At 48.1% G+C, this 11,576-nt stretch overlaps 1 long non-coding RNA gene across 2 annotated transcripts; it reads left to right on the top strand.

The window, feature by feature from the left end:
* Positions 1-1,056: 1,056 nt before the first annotated feature.
* Positions 1,057-9,222, top strand: LOC146338685 (uncharacterized). 2 transcript variants are annotated; one of them, XR_014784770.1, is made up of 3 exons: positions 1,057-2,744; positions 4,052-4,508; positions 9,009-9,222. It is a non-coding gene; the product is annotated as an uncharacterized LOC146338685 (long non-coding RNA). The 2 variants fall into 2 exon arrangements; XR_014784771.1 differs by lacking the exon at positions 9,009-9,222 and having other exon boundaries at positions 1,057-1,586; positions 1,909-2,744; positions 4,052-4,885.
* Positions 9,223-11,576: the final 2,354 nt, after the last annotated feature.

The raw sequence follows: 11,576 nt of genomic DNA, 5'->3' as shown, positions 1-11,576 counted from the left end.
TCTGGGCGCAAAGCCCGCGGAGCTCAGCGGCGTGCCCTCTCCTGCTGCGGCCTGCTCGCCCCGAAGCCAGCCTCCGTCAGATCAGCGAGGGCTGCAGCTGGAGGGCGGCTCTCTCCCCCTTCGAATTTCCAGCTGCCCACAACTCCAGTTTACCCAAGAGATTGTATACCAAGAAATTTAGTATACAATTTTGAAACAACTGTAAGCAGGCTGCTTGGTCTAAAAAATTCTGGGGTTGCATCGCAGCCTCTTTTGTGAACAGGATCAACCACGCTCAGTTCCCAGCCCTGGGGGATTTTCCCATGGTGGTTTATAGTAGTGAACATTTAGCAAGGACTGGGAACCACCAAATGGGATTAGATCTAAACAATTCACCTGAGAGCATGTCCTCTCCAGGGCCCTTTGTAGAAGGCAGGGAGGCAAGAAAATCATTTACTGTATCCCAGGTGACAGGTTCCCAGTCAGAGCAGGAAGAAAAAAAGCAAGGGGCCCCTGCCACAAAGTGATTCAGGAGAGGCCGAGGAGAACATTGTCTGAAAAGGGCAGGAGAGCGGGCCTGCCGTTGCGAAGAAGTGATCCGATTGTCTAGAGCGCCATGTCTCTCCCTCTCCCCCCACCCCCACATGTGCAAGTCAGTATTGCCCTTGTGAAAGCAAGCACTAACACTTCTCTTGTTTGCGTATATGCTGGGAGAGGGGATTGAGGGCTGATCTACATTGCGCCTGCCATCACAATGAATTCGGTGTCCCGTCGGGTTAAAAGCTCTCGCATTAAGACGTGATTATTCACACTGACCCCTTTTCCCCGTTGCAGTGCTTCATCGAATGCACAAGCTTGGTTCACACTTGAGCGCTGTGCTGTTTTCCTGCACGCGCTTCTCTGATCTCAGATGCTAAGTGGGGTCGGCCCCGGTCAGTAGTTGGATGGGCAGCCGCCTGGGAATCAGGCTTCCTGCACTGAGCAGGGGGTTGTTGTATCCCTTCAAATGAGACTAAGTTTTACCCGCTCCTATCCCCAGCTCTGGATGTGTGTTTTTTAAATTAAGGCGTTATCGTTGTGGAATCGGGGCTTCTCTGAGATGTTTCTTTTTCTAATTGAGGCATGATCTTTGAAGCTTCAAAGTTGTGAAGCTTCACAACTTCAAAGCTTCAAAGATCATCCTCAGTTAGAAAAAAAAACATCACGGAGAAGCCCCGATTCTGCGTAATCGTAGACGTAGGCTAGAACGGCGAAAAATAGGGAACACAAATGGCGGTCGCCATAGCCGTCGCCATTTGCATACGCTGGTGGGATTTTTTTTGGGGGGGTAGCCATGATAGGCTACATAAATACTTACGTAGCCTATCACGGCAGCTTGGCTGGACGCAAATGGCGGCCGCTACAGCGGCCGCCATTTGTGTCCGCAGCAGCCTGTCCAAACTCCGGCTGCAGACGGCCCTGGCCAGTGGCTCCGCGGAGCTGCCGCAGAGCGGAGCCAGCCGGGCAGGATTCCGGGGGGGAGGACCCGATCACCTCCCCCCCGTCGAGGATACTGGGGGGAGGGACGGAGCGCCTCCCCCCCCACCGCGAATCAATTCCGCGAACAGGTAAGTCACTTTTGTACAACCCTACAGGAGAGAAGCTAGCAGAAACCATGAGAGCTTGGAAGGATCGATACTTGCCCAGGGTCCCAAGCGGAGGGAATCTTCCCCCATGGTCCCCGCCAGCAAATTCACCCACAGTACTGGCCACCATGCCTCTAACGTCACCCGGGCTTTACTTGGGGCGGCAATGGCCAATTGTGGGGGCAAACGTAGGTTGGGCGAGAAGCGTTTTCAACGCAATTCCTGTCCGTGGCTATCATTTTATGGCAGCCACCAGAGGCTATACTGCGCAGCATGCTTAAACCCTTTCTAATCTCTCTAACAGAGCATCTAGTAACCAACAGGCAGGCCACCTTATCCCCTGCTACGCACTTGTCACTGATCAGAAATAGAAAGAGCCGTAGAGCAGCCAACGACATCGCTGAACACATCATGCAACTGAGGAGAATGATTGTGTCCTCGCAGTCATGGAAGGAGATGCGGAGGTGTTTAGGGAGTATGTGAGAAGATCTGCTCTGGATGAGGAGGCGGCAAGCAGGGATAGGAGGGCGCTCATCACCTCCATAGATGCCCACGTGGTCATTCTCAGGGCCATGCTAGATGAAATGCCTGAGCACCGCCCAGGGTGGGACACTTTGCCCCCGGGGGAGGAGGGAGTGCAGTGTAGACTCCACCGGGATCGCGCTGTGCATTTGTGTCGAGTGTCTGGTCAACAACAGGGCCACCTCACCAGTGACCTGAAAGAAGGTGCGATGAGGCATCCTGAAGTGCTTGACCCAGCGTTTGTCATTCCAGACCTTCAGAACAAGCCTCTCCCACCAGTCCTGGCTGCTCAGGCGCACCCAGTACCTCCGGAAAACCCTCGGGATAGGGAGAAAACACATGTTCTGTGCCACGGTGACCATGTTTCGCAGCATCCGTGAACACAAGTTCAGACGGCGATGGCAGTACCATCGCAGTACCCAAAGCCAAGACCTCCTCTGCTGGGATGACAGCCGGTCCAGAGTGATCACTGCCTTGAGAGCACATATCAGGGCATTGGTGGAGAGAAACAGCAGCCTGTAAAACATTGTCAGTTCTTGAACCATGGCGTTGGATGCAGATCTGAAACAATATACAATGTATCCAGAAAGAGCTACCAGGGGATCAACAGTGACACAGGTGCGGTGGGTTTCCATCGACCGGCGGCAGAAGGACACAGGGAGGGGAGGGAGGGGAGGCGGGGTATCGGCGGAGGTGGGGGGAGTTGCCGCTCCTCCAATCAGAGCCGCCTCACTGGGGAGCTGCGTGGCACCAGCGTGTGAACCGTGCTCCGCGTTCGAGGAGGGGGTGGAGCGGGGAGAGTGGGTGAGTGCAGATCATCGCGTTTTACTGCAAGAGCGTACAACCCGACACGGCCCCGACTTCACTGTGAGGGCAGGCGCAATGTAGATCGGCCCAACATCTAGATGTAACTAAGCTGAAATCATCTCAGTCTACCCAATCGCTGCTTCATTTTTTTAGCTCCCCGGGGGGAGTTTGGTTGCCCCGGCACTTGAAGTATTCCAGAAGAAGGTAGTTCACAACTGTCCTGTGGGGCAGAGGTCTGAGGACATACAAATGCCTCTGTTTTTGAGGTGGTCCAGAATTCTTTTATGAAATCCCTCTTAACTGTCCCCCAGGGTACTCCTGCATCACTTCTAAGGGCAGAAGTTGGGCTGACTTCTGTGAAAATGTCTGTCCATGTTGCACCTCCTTAATGTTGGTTCAAGCTCCTTTATATGAGTGACTCCCGCCTTCCAAAAAAAGAGCTACTTCAGACCTTATCCCAAAAGTCTTGGGCAAACTTGACCAGACCTATATTGCATGTTTATGGGATTGATATGGAGTCTTTACCTTCTTTCACTTCTGATAGAGTCAAGCAGATACTTAGAGAAAAAAAGAAATCTATTATAAGCGGTTGGACCTGGTTACAATCTCACAGATGTCTTATTCCTGTTGGTACCCATTATATAAGATGTCATTTGGTCTGGACAGCTACTTTATAACTCTTACTGTGCGCTGCCCCCGAAAATCATTCACAGCATTATGCTTTCAGTGTATGCCTTCTGCCTTTCTGAAGGAGAGATCTGATAATACTCTAATCCATCAAATACTTTGTATTTGTGGGTCTGGGGAGGTTAAGGCTGTTTCCTACTATTTACTAAGATGTTCCCTCTATGACCATCCTAGGCATAAATGTCTTGCTATTATTCTCCAGTCCCTGTCAAACAGACCCCTCTTAGACCAGATATGTGCTCTTCTCTCTGGCATTGATGTTTTTACCACTGTCCAGGTAGCAAAATTTGCCTCGGCAGTAAGGAAAATACATGCCAGATCCCAAACAGCTTAAGGGGGGATGATCCTGTTGGATATGTGTATGTATGTATATACGAATATGTGACTGTATGTTTTTTTCCCTTTTTACTGTATCTTGTGGTGTCTTACAGCTCCAAGCAATAAAGCTACTGCATCTGAAGAGGAGACAGGGTGATGCTGCAGTGTTTCACCCAATTGTGGATGGAAAAGAGCCAATCGGCAGGAGCTGAGGAAATGCAAGCAGGCAATAAGCCACCCGTCCTAGAGAGCCAAGAGCCTTTGCAAACAAGATGCTGCACAGTGTCTCACTTGTTAAACACTGGAAGGAAGTAAATAAACCAGCTCTTTGTGCTGCCCCAGGGCTTGGCGCATCCCTGGTTGGCTCAGTTTCACACACAGATTTTTGATCCGGTGACATCCAGACATGGCAGCTGTGAGCCATGTGTCTGAGTGCGACTCCACTCCAGGAGCAACCTCTGCTCAGAGCCACAGGCTGCTGGGTGGAAAACTCCAGCCATTGTCATTGCTCCTTGGAGGAGATGCAAGCCATTGCTTTATGGATTTAGCACCATCAATGTACACTGTGAGGTACGAATTCAATACACACCCAGACACAAAAGCCTGCTCTCTGCCTCAAGGGGCTTACAGAAGGAGGGAAGGGAGAGACAAGGCAGATAACAGGGGCTGAAGCTGAGCAAGTGGACTTATGCTCCGGCTCAGTTGGAGGTGAGGTCTGATGAGCTGAGCTAGAAGTGGGGCTTACAGATGCATTTTAAGGTAAAAAGGACATGGTGCTGGGTAGTTGTTCTGGGAGGGAGCTCCAGTTGTAAAAGGCAGAAAGGGTGCAGGTAGCCTTTGGAATCATAGAATCATAGAACAGTAGGGTTGGAAGGGGCCTACGAGACCATCGAGTCCAACCCCCAGCTCAATGCAGGAACCCAAGTCAGAGCATCCCCGACAGATGGCTGTCCAGCCTCATCTTGAACGCCTCCAGCGTGGGAGAGCCCGCCACCTCCCTTGGTCACTGGTTCCATTGTCATATTGCTCTAACAGTCAGGACGTTTTCCCTGATGTTCAGCTGGAATCTGGCTTCCTGTCACTTGAGCCCATTATTCCGTGTCCTGCATTCTGGGGTGATCGAGAAGAGATCCTGGCCTTCCTCTCTGTGACAACCTTTCAAGTATTTGAAGAGCACTATCCTATCTCCCCTCAGTCTTCTCTTCTCCAGGCTAAACATGCCCAGTTCTTTCAGTCTCTCTTCACAGGGCTTTGTTTCCAGTCCCCTAATCATCTTTGTTGTCTTCCTCTGAACCCTCTCCAGCTTGTCTGCATCCTTCTTAAAGTGCGGTGCCCAGAACTGGACACAGGACTCCAGATGGGGCCTAACCAGTGCTGAGTAGAGGGGAACTAGTACTTTCCGGGATTTGGAAACTGTGTTTCTATTAATGCAGCCCGAATAGCAGTGGCCTTTTTTGCAGCCACAGCACATTGTTGGCTCATCTTCACCTTGTGATCTGCAACAATTCCAAGATCCTTCTCGCTTGTAGTGTGGTTGAGCCATGTATCCCCGATCTTGTAACTGTGCATTGGGGTTCTTTTTGCTAGGTGCATTGATCCCTATTACATTTCATAATGTTGTTTTCTGCCCAGCGCTCCAGTCTATCCAGATCACTTTGAATTTTGTTTCTGTCTTCCAAAGTATTAGCTATCCCGCCCAATTTGGTGTCATCTGCAAATTTGATCAGCATTCCCTGCACCTCCTCCTCCAAGTCATTAATACAAATGTGGAAGAGTGCTGGGCCCAGGACTGAGCCCTGCGGTACCCCACTCATTACCTCTCCCCAGTTTGAGAAGGTCCCATTGATAAGCACTCTTTGAGTCCGATTCTGTAGCCAACTGTGGATCCACCGGATCGTTGTTTCATCTAGCCCACTTTGAGCTAGTTTGCTCATCAGGAGATCATGGGGCACTTTGTCGAAAGCTTTGCTGACGTCGAGGTATATGATGTCCATAGCATTCCCACAGTCCACAAGGGAGGTGACTTGATCAAAAAATGAGATCAGATTCATTTGGCAGGACTTGTTTTTGATAAATCCATGTTGGCTTCAAGTAATCACCGCATTGTTTTCAAGGTGCTTACAGATGGATTGCTTTATCATCTGCTCCAGAATTTTCCCAGGGATTGATGTCAGACTGACTGGTCTGTAGTTCCCAGGTTCCTCCTTTTTTGCCTTTTTGAAGATAGGGACAACATTAGCCCTCCTCCAGTCATCTGGCACTTCCCCTGTCCTCCATGATTGCTCAAAGAGAATAGACAGCGGTTCTGAGAGTTCTTCTGCCAGTTCCTTTATTACTCTAAGATACAGTTCATCTGGCCCTGGAGATTTGAACTCATTCAAAGTAATTAGGTGTTCCTTGACCATATGCCTATCGATCTCAAGCTGCAATCCTGCCCCTTCAGCCTGTACTTCACCTTTGCCAGGGGGGCCATAGACTTTCTTTTGGGAGAAGACTGGGCCAAAGTAGGAATTGAGCACCTCTGCCTTTTCTTTGTCATCTGTTATCGTTTTGCCATCCTTATTTAATAGCTGAACCACCATTTCTTTCCTCTGCCTTTTACTATGCACGTAGCTGAAGAAAGACTTTTTTCTTGTTTTTAGCATCCCTCGCTAACCTCAGCTCGTTCTCAGCTTTAGCCTTCCTGACACCATCCCTGCAATTCTGTGCTACCAGCCTGTACTCTTCCTTTGTTACTTGGCCTTCTTTCCACTTCCTGTATGTGTCCTTTTTTGTTTTCAGGTCATCCCTAAGCTTTTTGTGAAGCCACATTGGCTTCTTCTGTTGTCTTCCACCTTTTCTTCTTGTTGGAATTGTGTGTAATTGTGCCTTGAGAATTTCCTTTTTTAAAATCTCCCACCCATCTTGGGCTCCTTTTCTCGTTAGCGTCGCTTGCCATGGGACCTTACTGATCATTGCTCTGAATTTATTAAAATCAGCTTTCCTAAAATCCTGGGTACGCGTTTGACTACACTCGGCTTTTGCTTCCCTTAGAACCAAGAACTCAAGTACAACATGGTCGCTTTCCCCCAGAGTTCCTGTAACTCCTACTTTATCCACTAAGTCATCTCTGCTGGTTAGGATCAAGTCAAGGATAGCCGATCCTCTAGTTCCTTCCTCTACTTTCTGTAGGAGGAAGTTATCCGCCACACAAATCAGGAATTTCCTGGAGGGGCCATGTTTTGCAGAATTTGTCTCCCAACAAATATCGGGGAAATTGAAGTCCCCCATTACTACCACATCATGCTTCCTTAAAACTTTGGCTATTTGATTTTCAAAAGTTTCATCCTCGTCTTCTCCTTGGTTGGGTGGCCGGTAGTAGATTCCGACCACCAGGTTCCTTTTATTCTTTGCTCCATTTATTTTGATCCAGATGCTCTTGATGTGGCTACCAAGCTCCTCCTCCTGTATTTCTGTGCAGAGATATGTATTTTTCACATACAGTGCAACCCCACCTCCCTTTCTGTTCCTCCTGTTCTTTTTGAACAAGTTCATTTGCTGTATTCCAGTTATGAGAGTCGTCCCACCAAGTCTCAGTTACACCCATCAAGTCATAATTTCCCTCCTGTATTAAGAGTTCAAGTTTGTTCTGTTTGTTTCCCATACTCTGGGCATTAGTATATAGACATCGAAGACCATGTGCTTCATAGTCTGGCTTTCTTCCTACATGTGTCTGAAGACTATTACTGGGTGCTATCAGAGCTGTTCTCTCCGTTGCGGTGCATGCGCCTACGTCCATTGTTACCCCCAACATTACATCTCCCTTCCCCGTAGGATTCAGTTTAAAGCCCTCCTGATGAAGTTCTTCATGCTGTGGCCAAAGACATTCTTCCCATCCTTTGTGAGGTGCAACCTGTCCCTTGCCAACAGCCCATCTTCCAGGAAGTATAGCCGTGGTCCCAGAATCCAAATCTCTCTCGTCGGCACCACCTTTGTAGCCAGTCATTCACCCGGAGTATTTTTCGTTCCCTTTCTATCCCTCTTCTAACTACTGGAAGGATGGATGAGAAAACTATCTGGGCCCCAAAGTTCTTGAGTTTCCTTCCCAGAGCTTCAAAGTCCGATGTGATTTCTTCATAGCTCCACTTGGCAGTGTCATTTGTTCCCACATGGATGAGAAGAAAGGGATACCTGTCAGTGGGCTTTATGAGTGCAGGCAACCTTTCAGTCACGTCTCTAATTTGTCCCCCCGGGAGACAACATACCTGGCGAGTCCACGGGTCTTCGCGGCATACTTGGGTCTCGATCCCACGCAGCAAGGAGTCTCCCACTACTACCACTCTTCTCTTCATCTTGTTGTAGGCCTGGGTTTCATCGCCTCTGTTTGACTGACCTTCAGTTTCTTGCTCACTCTCATGCAGGTTCCCCTGTGATTCTTCCTCTGCAGGCTGTCCTGCAGTCTCATCCGCAAGTACCTGGAATCGGTTCCACAGCTCCACTGCTTCCACTGGGGCAGAGTGGTGTCTAGTTCTTCTTCTCCTAACTGTCACCCTTTTCCAAGGACTACCTCTACTCCATTTTTCTTCACCTCAGCATTTCCCACTGCCTCATCTTGCTGTTGCTCTTCAAGCTTCTGGTCTGCCCTTTGCTGCTGTAGTTCCCGCATTCTGTCCAAGAACTCTTCGTGTTCTCTTATTCCCCGGAGGGTCGACAGTCGCCGCTCCAGTCCACTTACTGGACTGTAAGTGGACTGACACCTCAAACCACATTTGAGGTGTGGTTTGGTGGGAAACTTTAAGGGTGAGATCTGATATGGAACTTCATTGAACTTTGTAGTATGTAAGGATGCAGAGATATGTATACATTTGTTTAGGTAGAGAGGCAAACAGAGATCACCTGTTCACAGCTGGTTCCTCACTTGGCAGGAAATAAGGGAATATGAGATAGGAGACGTTTGCATTCATATCAGTAGGAAGCTAACCTTTGCAATGCAGAAACAGTAAGACAAGGGATCTGGTTGTGCAGTGAGTGAAGCATGATGAAGAGGAGAGAGACAAGGATTTGCAGCTCACAAAATTATTCTCTGGGCAGGCTTATGGACAAAGAACACGATCTGATGCCAAATTGAACTATCGGTGCTTCTAGCTCTGGATTGTCTGCGCTGACCTGCTGAAGCTCTCCAGGATTTTAGACATAGAGGTGCCCAAGACAAAAGAGGCTTACAGTGGGATCTTCTCCATGCGCACTCCATGCACACTGCCACTGCACCATGGCTCTTTCTCTTAAACCTCGCATTGGTGAATGAGGAAGAACTCAGTGAAATGTTACACACTACTGTCAATAGAAGCAGATCCAAACAAAGAACACAATATATGTCTTGCATTGTCTTTGCCATTTTATGGAATTAACATGACAGCCATAGGTGTGCGGTCCTCATTTTGAAGCTAGGAACATGGTGTCTCTTTTAATGTTCAGTCTTATTTAACACAGAGATTAGTACCTATTATCTCTATAGCACATAGTATCTAGTATGTAAATTTTTGAATATTTTTTAAAGTATGGGGCTCAGAGACATAAAGCAACGCCTTTTCTGGCAAAGGGCTCATCCAGACTATTTTATTAATTAATAATTACAGAAGTAATACTTAGCCTCTATGTAGCCCTTTCTTTGAGTGCTCGAAGTGTTCCAGATATTATCTCAGAAATCTTTACAACACTCCTGTAAGATAAGTGGGTCAGGGCTGTGAATTTGATCGGAGCAGCAGCAGAGAAGGAGAGGGAGATGTGCCCAAACCTTTCTTTCCCTTCTGGCCATTTGTGCGCTCAGAATCACCCTGCTGCCACCAACTCCCGCCCACCTTCCCCACCTGCTGAGAAAAAGACAGGATGGGTTTGAGCAGAATCGCTTTAGCATTCCTCTTGTCAAACTCACAGCTGCTTTTCATTGAATGAAAACGGTCAGGAGAGTGTTACACATGTCTCCCCTATAATGTCTACTGGAGTCCTTGGAGGCTATACTGAGGGGGTGAATGCTGGCTGCCTGGCTGGCTGTTGCTCATCCTAGTGTGTCCCCATTCATCCTTAGTTTCTTAGTTCATGGACATGCAAAGAGATCCCCTTATTTGAGTGTGTGTGTTGGGTGGTGTCATGGCTGCTGATGTCACATAGGGTTTCTAAATCCCCTCTGCAACTCCAAGGAGGAAGGTACATTTGAGGAGGTCTCTGAAAACCCCACAACGCTCCAAAGAGAGCCAGGGGCTCCCCCTTCTGCCATCTAGGCTGTCAACTGTCAAGGCAGCCCGGGACGAGAAGGGAAGAGACAGAGTAGCAAAGGGGTGGGAGGCTATTACGGAGATTCCTATGATTGATTGATTTCACTTCTGTACTGCCCAATAGCCAAAGCTCTCTGGGCAGTTCACAGTTATTCTAGTATTCAGAAGTCAGACCTGCAACAAGACATGGCAGCGTGCCGTGCTTCTCTTTCGTGTCCCGTTCCATCCCCCTCCCTCCCTTCCGGTTTGCTCTTTCCTTCCCTCCAGTAGACATTCCACATTCGGTGGCCCCCGAGCACGCAGAGCCCCCTCTGGGATGTTTTTTGGCATTGGCCCCTTAGGTCCCCCCCCCAGCATTTTTCTAGTTCTGCAACTAGAGAAAGATTGCCCCCTAGTTCTAATACCACCCTCTTGTTTTATTTACTTACTTACTTACTTACTACATTTATATCACACAGCCAAAAAAAGCTCTCAGAGCAGCTTACAATCAATCAGCAGAAAAGACCGTTGCTGCCTGCAGGCTTACAGTTATGACAATGATGATGTGCCCCACTTTTCTACCAAAATAGGGCACTCAAGGCAGCTTACGGGCAGAATTAAAATGGATTAAAACAATAAAATACAATAAAAACATAATTCCAGAATAAAAACAGCACCCAACGCAACAGACCCCCTCACAGGCCAGAGGCCTTCTTGAATAAAACAGCCTTTGCCTGCCTTTGGAAGGATAGCAGAGAGGGAGCAAATCTAGCCTCTCTTGGGAGGGAGTTCCACTGCCTGGGAGTAGCCACCGAAAAACCCCTCTCTCGGGGTACCACCAGACATGCCTCTAAATGCAGGGGTCTTGAAACAAGGGCCTCTCAGAAGATCTTAAGAACCAGGCAGGCTCATATGGGAGAAGGTGGTCTTTCAGGAAGCCTGGTCCCAAGCCATATTATCTATTTATTTCATTTCTACCGCCCAATAGCTGAAGCTCTCTGGGCAGTTCACAAAAATTAAAACCACAAAGTACAGCATAAAACAACATAAACTATGAAAGCTTAAAACTACAATATAAAGGTACAACCAGTATTATTATTATTATTATTATTATTATTATTATTATTATTATTATATAGGGCTTTATAGGTCATAACCAACACTTTGAATTCCTCCCGGAAACAGACCGGTAGCCAGTGAAGCTGCAGTAACAAGGAAGGCGCGACTCTAATGAGAAAAAAGTCCAAGATGGGTGGAAGCTTTTAAAAAAGGAAATTCTCAAGGCACAATTACAAACAGTTCGAACATGAAGAAAAGGTGGAACACAACAGAAGAAGCCAATGTGGCTTCACAAAAAGCTTAGAGATGACCTGAAAACAAAAAAGGACACATCTAGGAAGTGGAAAGA

The sequence above is a fragment of the Heloderma suspectum genome, chromosome 9 (genome assembly GCF_057233095.1).
Source record: "Heloderma suspectum isolate Gila_16-S chromosome 9, 16-S_ref, whole genome shotgun sequence".
NCBI classification, from domain to species: Eukaryota; Metazoa; Chordata; class Lepidosauria; order Squamata; family Helodermatidae; genus Heloderma; species Heloderma suspectum.
Note: the sequence above shows the minus strand (reverse complement) of the source record. Positions and strands in the feature narration are given on the sequence as shown.